This window comes from Sebastes fasciatus, chromosome 18, assembly GCF_043250625.1.
Source record: "Sebastes fasciatus isolate fSebFas1 chromosome 18, fSebFas1.pri, whole genome shotgun sequence".
Lineage (NCBI taxonomy): Eukaryota > Metazoa > Chordata > Actinopteri > Perciformes > Sebastidae > Sebastes > Sebastes fasciatus.
Genome location: NC_133812.1, coordinates 16,192,212 through 16,209,199, shown reverse-complemented (window position 1 = coordinate 16,209,199; position 16,988 = coordinate 16,192,212).

Sequence of the window (16,988 nt, the reverse complement as noted above, 5' to 3'; positions counted from 1 at the left end):
TCTCTAGAGCCACTGTTTAGTTTAAGCGCTCTGGGCTACTGTAGACACATGGCGGACTCTGAAGAGGACCCGCTCCCTGTGTAGATATGAAGGGCTCATTCTAAGATAACGAAAACACAATGATTCTTAGTTTCAGGTGATTATACACTAATGAAAACATAGTTGTGAATAGATCCCCCCAAAATGTTACACACTGTTCTTTTAAGCCATCAAGACTCCTTGTAGCACACACAGTCTCTCTAACACACCTTTGTCTCAGTACAACTAATGGAACATAAACTTGAGAAAGTGAGATTAATTAAGAGGAACGTCATCGCCGCAGTCTATCACATTACTGTAATTCGTCCTCAGGTAACTCAATAAACACACAAGCTTGTCCACGTCACCTGCTCTTAAAGCCAAACGGAAGTTTTGACTTAATTAAGCTGCATTAGGATGCAGGTAATAGTTTGTGTATTCTAACTTTCTAAGTCTCGCTCAATAACATACACACATGCACAGATATCATAACAAAACGTGGTATTGTCTTTTGCAGAAAATAGTTTTTTCTTTAGTTGCTGTCCTCTTGTAGCAAATGTAATAAATGGTGGTGCACTCACCCCAGTTACAGACCATCCTCTACCCCATTCCCGGCCCATTTCAGGCCGAGGGGTTCTCTCCATTTTCTTCTTCTCCTTCTCTATATCTCCTCCTGTATTGCTCTCTCTCTCTCTCTCTCTCACTCTGTGTGCTTCATGCTCTTCTGTTTCTCCCTCGCTCTCTCTCTCTCTCCCTCTCAGTTAGACATCTTAGTCCCATAATCCACCTCTAAGAGGATTCACAACGACTGAGGGATGGAGGGAGGCAGACAAATGGGGAGGTGATAATAAAATTATTGGTAAAAGAGACGGATAAGAGAAAAAGATATAAAATTAGCTTTTTTATCTACTAGCAATATCCCCTCTTTCATAGTACAACGTGATTATAAAACAACTTTGCATCAAATGCTGTGGACATATGTACTGAAGTGTATTTCATGGTTATAAAGCTTTTTTTGATTTGACTGAATATTGTGCGGAATAACCTGATTCTGCAGATCATATAGAGAGATTTTCAGATTCAGAGAATGGAAGGAATAGAGTGCATAACTTACATGCATCAGCACACATCAGCACCAACAGTAAATAAGCATCACCTACAGGGCACAATAATCCTGCTCAAAGCTGGTCGTAATGAAGGCTGATGTGAGTGGGAGCATGAGGGGTGCTGATCCTATTACAGCAGCCAAGCCGCTCTTTACATCTTTATGCTCTCCACTATTAAGGCTCAGCATACATGGTCTCCTTGTCAGAAGAAAAAACTAAATGCTATTAAAAGCAAAATTATTTATTTTATGGAATTATAATATAAACTATTTAATAGACTGTTATAAAATGCAAATAACATTTCCTAAATCAGCTATCTGTACCGTGACTGTATCTATATGAATTCGCAACACCGCCTGAGGGAACTCTATAAAGGAGACCTTGATAGGGAAAACGTCAAGCAGCCATCTTTCGGCTATTTTTAAACCACTCTGCACATCACACAGCAGACACTAATGCATTGCAAATATAATGCATACAAATTTTATTCCACATACATGCTCTCAGGAATTTAAAACGTCCCTCATGAATAAGTGTTGCTGTTGTACCTGGTGGTGTCTGCTGAGAGAGAAACCGTGTGGAAGGCCACATGGTGGCACCATGTAACAACTTACATGTAATTACCTGCTGGCATTGACTACAATGAGCTTCCCAAGAGATAATACAATCAACAAATAAGTCAACAGAATTACAGGACATGAAGGGATGCTGCTGATTTCTAACAGAAAACATTAAAGCTACAAAAGAGCAGGAGGCTTCAAGTAATGAATGCAAAAAAGTCTGCTAACCAGATGGGAAGTGGGATCTAGCCTGGTTCCACAATCAAGGCGGTTTAGACATAATACAATAGTGCATATACTGTGAAAAGATGAAAAGTTATATATTTTCAAGTGTTCATTATCATTTTCATTCATTATCAAGTTTTAAGGAAGGACAGAATTGTTTTCTTCCTTCCTTGTTTCAGCACGTCCTTCCTTAGTTCAGTCCAGTTCAAGTTCTATAAGAAAACCACATTTACAAAACTTCATGGTGCTAACTGGGCATTTTTGTGTCAGAAAAGAAATAATGATCAATTTGAGCCAATAGCAGTCATTCATCATAAAGCTTTTCATCAATACACTCGCTGATTTTCAGTGGTGAATAAAAACTATTTTTGCTTCGCAGTATTTCATGGTCATTGTGTTCGATAAACTGCTGATACCTTTGACGGTGTACTTTCTCTGCAGCAACAGATTCAGCCCCAGTAACATAAAGACCCGCAGGCAGACATCTGCTCAAAGATCAATAGCTGCTGTGTTAGAAGTCAAAGTGTAATCAGAAAACACCATGTAAAAAACTTTAAATCAACTTTTAGGCTAACCTGACCCGCCAGATGGTTTGTTACACAGAACCATCTGAGAAGCCGTCATTGGAAACCGTTTGGAAAAGGATGGGAACTTTAAAAAAATACTTGGCAGGTGATTGGATGAACTATCTGTCAATCAAACTCTTGCCGAGGCCAGTCGTGAGAAGAGCGAAAACATCGCCTTCAGTGCCATTTTTTGCTCTTCTTTCAATGAAGAAATACTCTTCAGTTCTGATATCTATATGATACCTCTTCAGGAGCCGCCGCTGTTGTTTAGAATGAACAGTCGCCTCTCCGTGTCGTCACACACGGTTAAGCCGCGCCCGTAGCTGCCAGTTCCTCACAGGACGTTGATTGGTCCGTGCTCTGGCTTGCCGGACACAAACCCATTACTTGAAGCCTGACAAGTGTGCGTGATATGTGAGATTGTGAGAATCCAGCTGCCGTGCAAGGTCACTTTTACGCCGTATTCACACCAGGCAGCGGCAAAATAATTTTTTTCTGTGGCATTAGGCAGCTTTCAAGCCAAATAAAATCACTTTTGCTGAACAGCCACAACTGGCAACTACAGTATAATCGCATAGTGAATTTGCCTTTAATTCCCAAGATCCTCTTGTGTCAGTTGCTTTAAAGACTTGTAGTAGGAGCAGAGGAAAATACTCATTATTGTACTTACACAGCAGATATCTAAAGCCTGCTAACATTAACTAACCTTAGTTAATATAAGCTACTGGTCATACCAGACCAAGTCAGCTTGGAAATAGGAAAACCTGCATATTGAATTGAACAAAGGTGCCTTTCATTTCTTATGAATCAAACTTTGTAAGAGGAAGATTGTGTTATTTCTACTTTCAAAAGTAACATAGTCTCACTTTAAGGACATAAAAGTTGCAATTTAGTCAGTCTGGTTCCTTAAGTTAGGGACTTTGTATTCAAATTTAAGCCTGCTTACCTTATTTACCACTTCTTATACAGCCTTTTGAAATGACTTCATGTCAGTGACAACATAATGAAACTTGGGATTATTTGCATTAAAAACAATTCATCTTGCAGTGAATGAATTATTCATCATAATGCCAAAAAGGCAGGTAAACATTTGTCGTGACGTTAAGTGGCTTTTTGACATCGAGCTAAAAGCAGACGCTGTGCTGTGTGATGTGACAGCTTGACAGGATGAAGGACAGGTGGTTTAAGGCTGAGGTGGGAGGTATTTTACTCCCTGTGTGTGTAGAGCAATGACGAGCAAAAAAAAGAAAGAAAAAGAGTTTTGAATTGATTCATCCAGCTCTCCTCCTCGGACTAACAATACAGGAGCTTTTGTTGAAAAGCCAACTGGCTGCATCGTACCTAGAGACCAATCATGTGTAACCAAGGGGCAAATGTCCATCACAAAGGGATGAAAGAGCTATTACTAATGGTCAAGCAGCGGTTGCTTTACACCGACCTGGAATGAGGACTTTGTAGTTAGTGAGACTCTGGATTTGAATGGAAGTCAGAGAAATGACTGTTTCCTGGAAAAGAGATTACTTTATAATATATGTATAAATGTGTGTGTATATAGAAGAGAGAATAATCTTACAAGCCCAGTGAGCTGTCTAAACTCACACAGCATGTAGCTCCTTTGATGTGACACAGCTTGCTCTATATTTTCTGAATAGAATGAGGAGTTACACAAAGCCCTCGCCACATGACAAACATAGAGCTCCAGTGTCTCCAGTGACTGGAATATTGATTTAGTGGAAACAGGAAGACAAGCTTTTTTTTGTCTTTATAGAATTGCTCTTATCTCTCGGTCACACACACCTGGGTGACGTATTACGAATGCAGATGCTTCCATACAGGGCAGAGGTCACTGGATGGCTCGATTAGCATGAAAATGATGTGAATCATAATGATGCTGTGGCTTCCATAGTAACCACATCTCAACCCCTAATGAACACTTGTGGAATTTTAGACCGATAGCGTTCATCAAAACACCAAATAAAGGAATATATTTTAAGAAGAATGCTGTTTCATCCCCCCAGTAGCTTTAAAGATAATCTCAAGGAGCATTAAAGCTGCTTGACATTCACAGAATTTCTTCATTTGCAGCTTTTAAACTCTTCCAATTCATGGTTTATGTCGCTTTAACAAAACAATAATGTCCAAAATTATAATTACTACTGATTTCCTCAGAAGTTTCCTTGAAAGAACTATGTAATTTGGTACTAATTATAAGGAAAATAGGAATTTCTTGAAAGCACTGCTCCATTATACAGAAGTAAAACATGTTTGGCTCTCAACATTTACTGAACTAATAGAATGGGTTTTTAGTTAGAAGCCTGAAATAAGGTCTGTGGTTACCACATGCTGAAGAGATTTTAATGTTTTGTTTTATGATATAAAATACATCAGTAAATATCCCACTTGTGAATTTTGAAGCCTTTATGTGTCTTTAAAAAGGCGGTTGCTAACAAGTGGCTAAATGAGACGACTAAATGTCATCACGCCGACTCTTCCTCCTTTACAGCCTCGTTGTGTGTACTCACGCTCATGCGACCGTGGTGTAGTTTGTTTATAGCCTAACGTTAGCTTTTTACTTCTGGCGATTGCATTCACACTTCAAAAATCATAAACGTGGTGTTCATTTGTGGAGGTTATCATAAGTATCAGTATCATAAATGTGTGTTTGCCACAGAGCTTATTTTCTGCAATAATCCAAAACACAATGGAAAAATCCCATTGGCTTTTTGTCGAGGGATCCAGGGCGATTCTAACTTTCTGGATGGCCTACAAAAATACATCATCCCTGGAGCACTCTATTAAAATACTCTCTAGGTTATTATAGCAATTAATTAGAGTTGATTAATTGGAAGTGTGCAGATTAAACATTGTCTCTATTTTCCTATAATTAGTAAGAAATTACATTGTTCCTTCTAGGAAACTTCTTTTTCCATTTAGAAAATTACAGACCAAATGTAATTTAATTTTGCATACAGTGCGTGTACTCTATTTTGTATGTAAATTTCAATTTCCATGTGCATAAATCCAGCAGCTAATCACACTATACCTGCACCTGAAGCAATGAATTCCCCATAAAGCCAGCATGTATCGACCCATATATTTCTCAGCTTAACAAGTTTTTCTTTCTTTTTAAAAACATTAAATTAATAATTCTTCTTCAAGGCAGTTACGGAAATAAACAACTTTACACTAACATCGATGAATAATGATGCGAGCGTTCAGAGCTGTGGCCGAGAGGCTGACATTTCTTTTTTCAAATGTCATGACATGACATGACATTTGACAATGTCGTCATTAGTAACACAGAGAGAAAAGGTGGCTTTTGTCAATAAGACGCAAAGTACATCATACATGTTACTAGACAGATTCATCAGTGCCATAAGGCCCTCAATTAAAAATGCTTTATATCTGTTGTTTACAGGTGGATTGATTCCAAGAGCCACCACCGTGACATGCACACTTAACGTATTGCTTTCCCCTTTAACATGGATCACAAATCATGTCATCTGTTCGTGATGAATTGAATGCAGCGAGAGGCTCCGACTATCAATCGATCAATCAATATTGGCCAGTATGCATCGCCTGCTGCACCATTCTGGGGACGGATGTTTATCTGGAGCACATGCCATTTCACCGGGCAGATACTCATCATGATGCAACCATTTCCGTCAGATTTCAGTCTCTTTCAGTCTCTCTCATACTGTACACACACTCACACTCACACTCAAACAGACATAGATTTCAAGGTCTGGCTTAAAGCATTTCGGCTGTAATAAATTTGAGGAGACACCAGACTTAATCTGTTCTATTCATCACTGTACTCCCCTTGGTATCATGTATCATGTCAACCGTATTACCCGAGTGCACCACAGGCACATGCTAGACTTGGACTTAAGTAATTAAAGGCAGAAACAGCTAGAAGAGGTGGTTCAGACTAGCACAGGCGAGTAGTCTTTGATGATAACAGCTTCAGATATCACCTTCTGTGACTGAGGGAGGTCACATAGGGCAAAAGGATGAGTCAGCCTGTGGTGGTGCATTTTATTCGATAACTTACTCCTGGCAGCTTTCGTTTGGAGAAGGACAGTTAAAAAGAGAGTCATGAAATCTGACATTTTTCTAACCGAGCTTAAGTGCAACATCTGCTTCTACCTCGCCTATATATAGGAATGCCATACTAGAGGTATTTTAAATGTAAAGCAATGTGTCCATGACATTCTTTCCAACAATATATTCTCCTCCAATGTGAATGATTTAGAAGAAAATCCTGAGGGCTTCACCTTCCTCTGCAGCGAGAACTAATTACAGTCCACTTCAGAAACATCACGGGCCCTCATTTACCATGTCAGTGGCGTGTTGGCAGATCCATCAAGCACACGGCTGCCTGTCTCAGTGCCTCGCCTGAGGTTAGACTTAACCTACTCCTCCACACTGCAGCATGAAGGAATGTGTTAACTCATGTCTTCAATTTATACAGAATGCACTACAGTATGCATTGAACTCATTGCAAAAATCAATTCATGTATCTACAAAACAATGGTTTTCAAATATCAAAAGACTACCAACATCTTCTAAATGAACATTTTAAATAACAACAAAACAGATTACAAACAGAAAACTTTGAATATTACATGACAAAGTTTCAATCACCATCTTATTTTGTTGGTCACATGTTTAACAACTATGTCAACCATTCTTCTTAACATTTTTGAGATGACTGCAAATTTAAACCTGCATTAAAGGAGCAGTATGTAGGATTTAGTGGCATCTAGCGGTGAGGTTGCAGATTGCAACCAACTGAATACAACTCCACCCACCCGTCACCCACCCTTTCCAAGCATGTCGGAGAACTACGGTGGCCTTCAGGTAACGTAAAAATGTGTAAAGCTCTCTCTAGAGCCAGTGTCTGGTTTGTCCGTTCTGGGCTACTGTAGAAACATGGCGGAGCAACATGGCGGACTCCGTTAACAGTACCCGCTCCCTATGTAGATATGAAGGGCTCATTCTAAGATAACGAAAACACAATTCTTAGTTTCAAGTGATTATACACTAATGAAAACATAGTTATGGATATTATATTCCATCCCTCTAAACCCTACATACTGGGCCTTTAATTAATTTTATGGCCACTTGGGGGCTATGGAAACAAGCTGTAAACACAACACTGACATACCTTATGAAGTTGATCTGGCGAACTTGTTAGCAAACAGCTTCCTATTAACGCATCCAGAGGATACGGAGCAACATTAGTCATTTTGCGTTGTGACTCTATTATATGTGGTCCAAAATTCACTCTTTTAGCTCTGTTTTTGGTCTCCACCAACTCCTGATGGAAACATCTGGCTCTTTAGCTGCTAAATGCTCCATTATGTTCACCAGCTATCTCATCTGGTGCTTTGCAGGTAGCATACAGTCGGTTTTTAGAGACATTTTAGCTGGAGCCCTGGAAATGATGCTGTTGTTTCACTGTTTCATTCTCTGATAATACTGATATATTGTTTTATTGTTCCTTTTGAATATTATTTTATTTGGTTTATTTTATAGTATTCTATTGTTTTTTCTATTTTTTTGTTATAAATGTGATGTGTGATGAAAATAAATGTGATTTGATTTTGATTTGATTTAATGAGAGCAGTGCGATTGAATCAACGAAACCAAAACAATGAGCCGAAAGACGCTAAAATGCTCAATAAGGAAATTGCAAAGTTGGCTGGTAATTCTTTGTGGGTTTGACCCCTTCAACATATTATGCATAGTAATTTGATCCATTGTTAATATAAAAATATTCGTAAGATCAGTTTTAAACACAAACCATACATATAAATAATTAGAATTTTAATATTAAAAACTGAGAGAGCTGTGTGTCAGCCGGACATCTCGGGGTTAAAGCTGGTCTGTTGTGTTTTCCATCAAGCTGACAGATGTATCATGAACCCAGCAGAGATTTCCTCCTGATCCATCCCTCATCCTCCTCCCCCTCATCTCCTAGTTGTGTCGTTTGTGTCTCCAGAGGACACAGCTGCATTGACCTTTGCTTCACAGGAGAGAAACAGCATTCACACATACAGTAGTGCTCATCCTGCACTGACAGACCACGGGGAACATTTGTGTGTGTGCTTGTGTGATGCACACCAGAGGGACCAGGTAAGTGAGAAAAGACAGGTTTGATAAACTGTGTTTTAGCTGCACAAGCAACACTGGCTTCACGTCGTCAACAGTCATTTTACCTCTGCATGTACAGGTACCCTCACCCTAACATTATAGAATACAGCTTTTTTCAACCCACAGAGTGATGGAGTGCACTTGATTACAGAAAACCATGGGCGATATTCAGTACATACCTAATCCCTCCATGAATGAATAGTGAATGGACAGAATCTATTGATATAACAGGAAGATCGAACACAATCCCTGGAGTAAGAGACAGGTCCTCAAATTTAATTGAGTCTTATTATTCGCATTAAAATCAATATTCTTTTGAAAAGCACTCTTGAAATCTCTCTGAGAGAAGAAAGAAATAGCACGAGTGAAAAAAAAATGACTAAATAATAGATAAAGATCATCAAAGGGGCTTGTCAGACTCCATTTACCACTGATGAAATAAATTGGTTTCCAAGAAAATTATACGTGCGTACTTTCAGAATGGAAGTTACCTTTGTTTAATTATAGTGACATAGTGATTTAACGATGTTGAGATGTTCCGAGTTTTCACTGTGATTTGAAATTGAGGTCTACGGCGCACGGACATAGAGATTTATTAAGAGCAGTGTGGCTTTGGTGCCGAAACTCCATATTTTTAACACAAAAACTACAGTAACTGTAATCACCAAAACTCATTTTATCCTAATGCGCTCAGTGAAGACCAAAGCTTTGAGTTCTGACGAGATAGCACATATAGCACTCTTCCTCTTGCTGTATTTTCATCCGTACTCCAGATGTTCATCATCGTATTGTTCCTGTTCATCCAATTTGTTCTTACATGCACCAAAGCATAAAAAAAAGAAAATGTCTTTTGAAGCTGACACATATTGTTTAGTTCAGCAGTTGCATCTGTTAGAAAAATAAAACTGTCTCAATAAGTTGTTTTGTTCTTTCTTGGGAGTTCTCCAGAAGAAGTGCAAATCAAAAGCAACAGGAGAAAAAAGACAATTTAACACAGAGATAGAAAGCAGCAGCTCTGTCAGACAAAATTAAAACAAGATGAGGAATCTACAGCCACTCTAGCAGCTCTGTGAGACTATACCTAGTCATGTGCTTTGAGCAAAATGGTAACGTTGACAAGCTAACATGCTCACAGTGACAATGACAACATGCTGATGTTTAGTGGGTATGATGTTTACTAAGTTATGAGCATGCTAACATATACAAATATGCATTCAAGTGCAACTGAGGCTGTCGGTTTTGCTGGTATTTGGTCATAAACCAAAGAATTGAACATTTCAAAACTTTGACGTGATAGATGGCACTTGAGGAGAAGTTAAGGGATCACCAACGTTATTACAATTCATGCTTAGGGGGGTATGAACGTCTGGACCAAATTTCATGGCAATCCCACCAAGACTTGTTTAGATATTTCACTGAAAATCACAAATGTCAACCTCATGGTGGCGCTAGAGGAAAGGTCAAGAGATGACGAAAGTTAGTACAGATGCAGCCACCTAGAATTTCCCCTCCAAGCCGACTTCCAGTCGATTGTCAGCCAGTTTCCGGCCGACTTCCAGCCAGTTCCCAGCCGATTGCCAGCCAGTTCCCAGCCAACTTCCAGCCGCTGGGAGTCTCCCCCGCTCCTCCCGTTTTCGGACAGGGTGTGTCTAGATTTCACTGTAAACTTGCCTATTCATTCAATTGCACGGTGTCACCTTGAGATGGCGCTTCTTTTACAGAAACACATAAATACACTGAAGAATGCTTAGGCCATGGTTTGCGCACTGTAGAATTCTCAGACTTACTGTAGTTGCTGTAACTTCAATAATGTTTGCCGCCCCTCAGTTGTCAATAGTTATTATTTACTTAAGTAGATGTTGAAATATTTCACTGAATAAGTGAAAACTTTCAAAACTATGAATTTTCATGGCAATCCATCCAATTGTTTGTTGAGATATTTCACTGAAAAACCACAAATGTCAACCTCATGTTGGCGAAAAAGTCAAGGTATCACCCGATTTAGTAGGTTTCATCCTCTGAGGACCATGAATGTATGTACCAAATTGCATTGCAATCCTTCAATAGATGTTGAGATTTCCATCTCGAATGGTGGACAGACCAATCGATTGCCACGCAGTAGCGATAGCTAAAAACACAGCACCAATGGGGTCCTGAACAAACCTTGTTTTCAGATTCTTAGAAATGGGCTATTTTTTTAACTCCTTTTATTGTTTTTTGACTGTAATGTAGAATTAGATGAGGACTACTGATTGAATAAGGCGACACCTCTGTGTCCACATACCCTCTGGCCAGCTGTAGCATGGGGACGCTCAGAGATCTAACAGCAAGACAAGAGCAACGCCACACACACACACACAAAAACACATGTGTACACAAATTCTGCCTGCAAGGGACTCAAAAACAGTTTACCCACACTTTGTATGACCCGGATCACAGAGACAGATAATAAATATTGATTTGATAATTGTAAAGGTTATGTTAGACCTCGGGCTCTTCAAGGTTTTTAACTGCAGCGGTTGAACTGGTGAGTCACAACAAATTACTGATCTGCTGTTGTAAAATGATGTTACTCCGTAGTGTCATGCGCTTGAACTCTGCTGAACTCTATGAATATTTTGCTCGGCATGAATATTTTCGAGGCCTCCGCTACTAAACCAAAATTTTTTTTCCAACCTGCCCACAGTAACATGTATTGTATTTGACATTCTTACTGTATTCACAGCACGTGGGTACTCTCCAGCAGGATGGAGAGCTGAATGAATGTTTTATTCAGCCTCTTTGTGTCCCTCCTCTCACCCTGCTGACGTAAAAAGGGACTGTGGTTTTCTGTCGATTGCATGATCTACACTGACCCTTTCACCGCTTCTACCGAATGCTGAGAAAAGATACGACTGCCTCGGTCACAATAGCGCTCACACAGATTCACAGTTGGTAGGGAAAGTAAACCCTGAGAATAGAGGTACTGTAATCCTCTGCTCAATGCATGAATTTAACCTGAATGTGCATTTGTGAATTTGTTCTGAATTTAACTACTGTATCATGTTTTACAGCTTTATATGAAGATCTCTTAGTAGCCTTTCACTAGCTCCTCTCCTAATTTCACCATCTCATTTATTGGCCTCATTATTAGTGACAAAAAGCCACAAATAAAAACAAGATTTACAAATGTGTATGACAATTTGTGTGTGAGTAATTTATAATGATAAGTAATAAATCACAATCATTTCTAGACATTTATATGCACAGGAAGATTTTCAAAAGAAAATACTATTGGTCAGTAAACTTGAAGATGTATATATATGTAGAATACCATTCAAGTTGGGTTGTATTTATTTGTAAAATTGTTTTTTGTTTACATATGTCGCCCGTTCTCTTACCCAGGGCGTCAAATACTGACCCTTTGTCATGCCATGCATGGGATACTTACAGTATGCACAAGGCAGCCTTTAGCGCCTGTGTGAGACGCATCAATATTAAATGCTCAGAGAAAGTGGTTGCTGAGCGTGGGAACATAATTTTAAGAGCAAAGCAACACACATAGGGTGGGTGGGAGTGGTGGTGGATAGGTCCAACAAAGACAGGGCTTTCATCCAGGAGACAATGTTAAGTTTCATTTTCACTTTACAAACGTAGTACTTCTAAGCCCAACCATGTTTTTTCCTAAACCTAACTAAGTGGTTTTGTTGCCTAAACCTAAGCGAGTTTTTGAATTCACAACATTTAGCACGTGTTTACTGAGACCCTTGTGGAGCGTCATAGTTTAAAAAGTGACACCAAGGGGTCCTGACAAAGCGTCAGTGTATGACGAGTTGGGATGCGGCTGTTTGTGGATTGGAAAATGCATTTGTGAACACCAGAAACTCACAAATTGTCCAACACATTTCTATTTTTTTATTTGTGGATTACGAAACATGCATTTGTCACCAGTATTGAGTCTCTGTTCCTGACTCTTTCCTCTACAGATTTCACTCTCTCTCTCTCTGATGTCACACTGACCTCACAAGAGTCTCTGTTCGGTTACGTGCTACGGTTTAAAGGAAATCACTTAACAACAATTGACGTTTTTTGTCCCCTTTTTGTAATGTTCTTGAGTTGGGCAGAGCCGTGACAATGACTCACACTTGAAGAGTTTTATGTAACCGAGTGTCAAGTAATTGTATGTATTGTGAATGAAAATGCGGAATCACACACATTATCACACGCTGAATGTGCTTAATCACACTTCAGTGTCTTTCACACTGAATTAGAGAAGCTGTATTAACAGAAGAGGATTCTCTGGAGGCGCTGAGCATTGCATCGAACATCCTGCTAATTAGCATGACATTGCAGAAAGGTGAAAACCTCGTATCGCCCACGTCAGATTTCATGACCTGACAGAGATTCAGATTGACCAGTGTGCATTTGCCGGTTTATGCAAAGCAGTTTGTATACCTAAAGGATTTTCTCAATGCAGACAATGACATTATTTAGTTAAAAGATTAGCCAGTTTCCTAATTTTCCAAGTCATTCGAGATGAACTGGAGGAGAAGGGATTTGTGCGCAGTAGATCAGTGCCGAGTAAAAGTGAACAAAACGTTGACAGTAATATATCAAAGTCTGTGATTCCCTGCATAGAAGTGGCAGCTCTTGAGACAAAAAAGATAAATATGCTCCTTTGTACACGCCCCTCAGAAACTTATTTTTAAAATTTGATCCACTTTAATTTGTGAACTGTAAAAATGAACCAGACAAAAGAGAAAAAAAAAACAAATAATCAATTTCACTCTGATTCAGACAAAACGGACTAAGAAACAGACTATGAAAGCACACAGGGGAGCGGGGAAGGTCAGGCAACTGCAGAGCAGATTAGGGAAGTGGGAACAGGTGTGTAGATGGGTGGGCCAGTCAGATGATGGGGGAAGAAGGGAAAGTCCAGAGGCATCTGGTAGATGGATGGAAAATGCCAATGAAGGGTTCTGAAGAACAAGGAATGTGGCTGGAGAGGAGGTAGAGAAGCAATTAATGTTTCTGTGCTTTGCATTTCTACCAATGTCTCACCAAACATGAATACAACAAAATGTGTATGTGTATTGTTGATGCAGGACAGGCGTCAATAAACTGAGAAACAGAGAATTTTATATGCTACCTTATTACCTGCTTCCTCAGTGTCATGTTTGTATCTGACCCTTATTTAACAGCTCTGTGCAAGTAGATCTGCAGTGTTTTTACTCACATCACAATTTACTACATTTTTAACAATTCACCAGGCTTTAGAGAACTCAATGAAAATTGTATATAACACTGTTTTTGAAGACGAAGCTTGTGTATTTACATTTCAGGCTTATTGGCTTGAAATTTCTCTGAACACGTCACTGTTTTATTCAGTGAATGTCGTAAAACTTTCGTAAAACACTCCGTTATCGTATCACTATGTGACTTTTGTAATGCATGCATGTAGAACTTAACAGACAAGCAACTTATACAAACGTACTTCTAATGCAGCACTTTCAGGAATGATTTCAATGGGATGTGTGAGTAGGCTTCTCCATTTAAGTTTCCTCTTTGCTGAAGACTGCTAAAGCAACATCATATGATAAACCAGTGGTTCAGTCCAATTCAATTTAGTTCTGTTCAGTCAGTCATTATTGAAAAAATAAGAAGCCACGGCCCACAATGTGACCCAGTGCATAAGACAACTATCAGCAAGCAACAAGAAAGTGATTCATAATTACACTCAGGCTGAAAATTGACCGAGATATAGACTGACTGAAATGTGCAAGCGAGCATATGAATTTATAAATGCAATACCCATGCACAAATAACATTTTCCCTGTCATGACCTGGTAACCATGGCAACAAAGCGTGGTCATTTGTGGAGAGGATAGAGTCTCCTTTCTGCTCAGATGAAGGTGAAAAAACAAAACAAATAAAAGGGATGGAAAAAGCAGAATGGATATTTGCATCAGGTTATAGATGATGCATAGAGACCCGGTTCTGCTGCTGCATGCCCTTCATGACTGACAGCGGGTGATGAATCTCCATAATCCCTCAGACTGTACATCAATCCATAGCTCCATCCTCCCACTCTGCCCTTTTAACTTATAGCGCTCTCCGCCCACCTTGTGTGCTAATCGCAGTGGCATGCTTTCTTTTTCATTTGCCTAATGATAATGACAAGAGGAATGTGTGTTTGTGTGTGCGTGTGTGTGCATGTGTTTGGCCATTCTGCAGCCTGGCAATGTAATTAGAGGATTCTGCTGCCTCTAACTACTAGGACCATTAAACAGCTTTTACTGGGAATCCCCTTTCCTAGCAGCAAGAGACTAATTACTGCTTAGAAACTGGGAATCCTATAAGTGACTCATCGATTCATTAGATGAGCTAATGAAGAATGCATCTTTAATGTCAAGTATGATGAAATTAAATCATCCTCCATGTGGTTATCAGAATAAATCTGTAACTCGTACAACAAATAAATAATAAAAACATTTTTTAAAAAGAGTTTGTTGCATGTCATACCCCTCTCGCTCCCCCATTTCTACACTGTTCTCTGTCAAATAAAGGACAAAATAATTAACTCCTTCTTCTCCCTGACTCCCAACCAGTCAGTGCTGTGCTCCCAAGTGGGTCGTCAAACCTATAGTGTACCGATCTGTTGTACCACAATGTGAATGTGGTCTAAAAATCAATCCTGGTGTAGGGGTGTGAAGAACCCTTTTCTCCTGTTTATTTCAGTAGGGATGTAGGGATGCTGCCTGTTTTTTCTTTTGTTTTCTTTTGGGAGGTTCGGTGAGCGAGTTCTGTTCTTAAAGATTGTTTTGTTGCTCACCCTGAAGACTGTTCTAGCCAATAGCTTCTGAATAAATCAATAATGTGGACTGGACGGCAGCAGCATTGGTTATTCTTGGGAGTCACTGTTTTATGCTGCGCTCAGGTTTCCCCCTAGGCCGGGTGAAACAAGAATTGGATGAAAAAGGAAAGACTATTTGAAAGATGGTCTTTTTGGTTCAGGCCAGATTTGGCAATCGATCCAATAGTTTCCGATAACCAATACAGTCTCACCGCAGTTCGTGAAATAGTCCTGAAATTGAATGTATTTGATTCATGTAGGCCTACATTGACATGAATTTCCCTTTTTTTTTTTCATGACGCTCAGCACGTCTTTCAACAACGTATGTCCAGCAACACGTGACGCAAATGTCAATTTCTGCACTTTTTAAAAATAAAGCTAGGTTTAGGAATAGATCAACTTGGTTAGGCTCTGGCAACAAACAACTTAGTTAGGTTTAGGAAAAGATAGTGGTTTGGGTAAAAATAACTCCGGAAGTGCCGTAACTTAAGTACGGAAGTTATGTAACAAATAAATCAACGTTGACTCCTGATTACGTCGATTACATATGCACTGATTTTGTGCTGACCATCATGAACAAATTTGAAATTTGTGTCTATGTACACGAATCAATACATTCAATTTTGTAACTATTTCATGAACTTCTGTGCAACTGGGCTGCAATATAATAGAATAAAACATTTCACTCAAAACCACAAACGTCAACATCGTGGTGGCGCTATAGAGAAAAAGTTATTAGGATTCATCCTATGGACACCATGGATACCACGTACCAAATGTCATGATACTATATCTAATAGTTATATAAGCGAGAGATATTTTGGTCAGGACCAAAGTGGTGGACAGACCTATAGCGCATGACAGACTGATATTGCCATCAATACACCCATATTGTTAGTGTAGCGAATACTTTTGAGAGATATTGTCCTCCATCTGTTTTAGTAGTCATCACATACACACAAATATGAATACTCAGCTGGGATCAGACATCATTTCTTACAAAGCCTCTGCAGCCAAAATTAAGCTTTATTTTATTAGTCTCACATTTAAGAGGAGGAAGTGAGTTGAGAGCAACAAGTTCTCTTCAATACATGAATTTAAACTTGGACATTAGTTCTGTCTCAACTGCAGCTAAAGTCTGCAGCTACATAATGTTCATTATGTTCCATATCTTATTTATCAAGTTCAACATCCTGTCCTTTGGCTGAGTGCCAGACTGGAAAAAAGTCGTGCCTTGTTCAGGGAGCTTATTGAGTTGGAAGAACATTCTATTTTTTTTTCAAATGGAGGCATTGAAAGGTGAGCTATGATATATTTTAAGCTTCTGTATAGGTGCAGCAAGAAAAAACAGATACTGTACATTCCTCTCACTGCTTCTACTGAGATACAAGAACATAAAAGGCATTAAGTATAAATTCATGTACATACTGTATAGAAAGGGGACAAATTAAAGAAAAAAACACCAAGTGTCCTCGTAGAATTAAGCCTCATGGTCATTCTTCCGTTAGGCTACATGATTCCC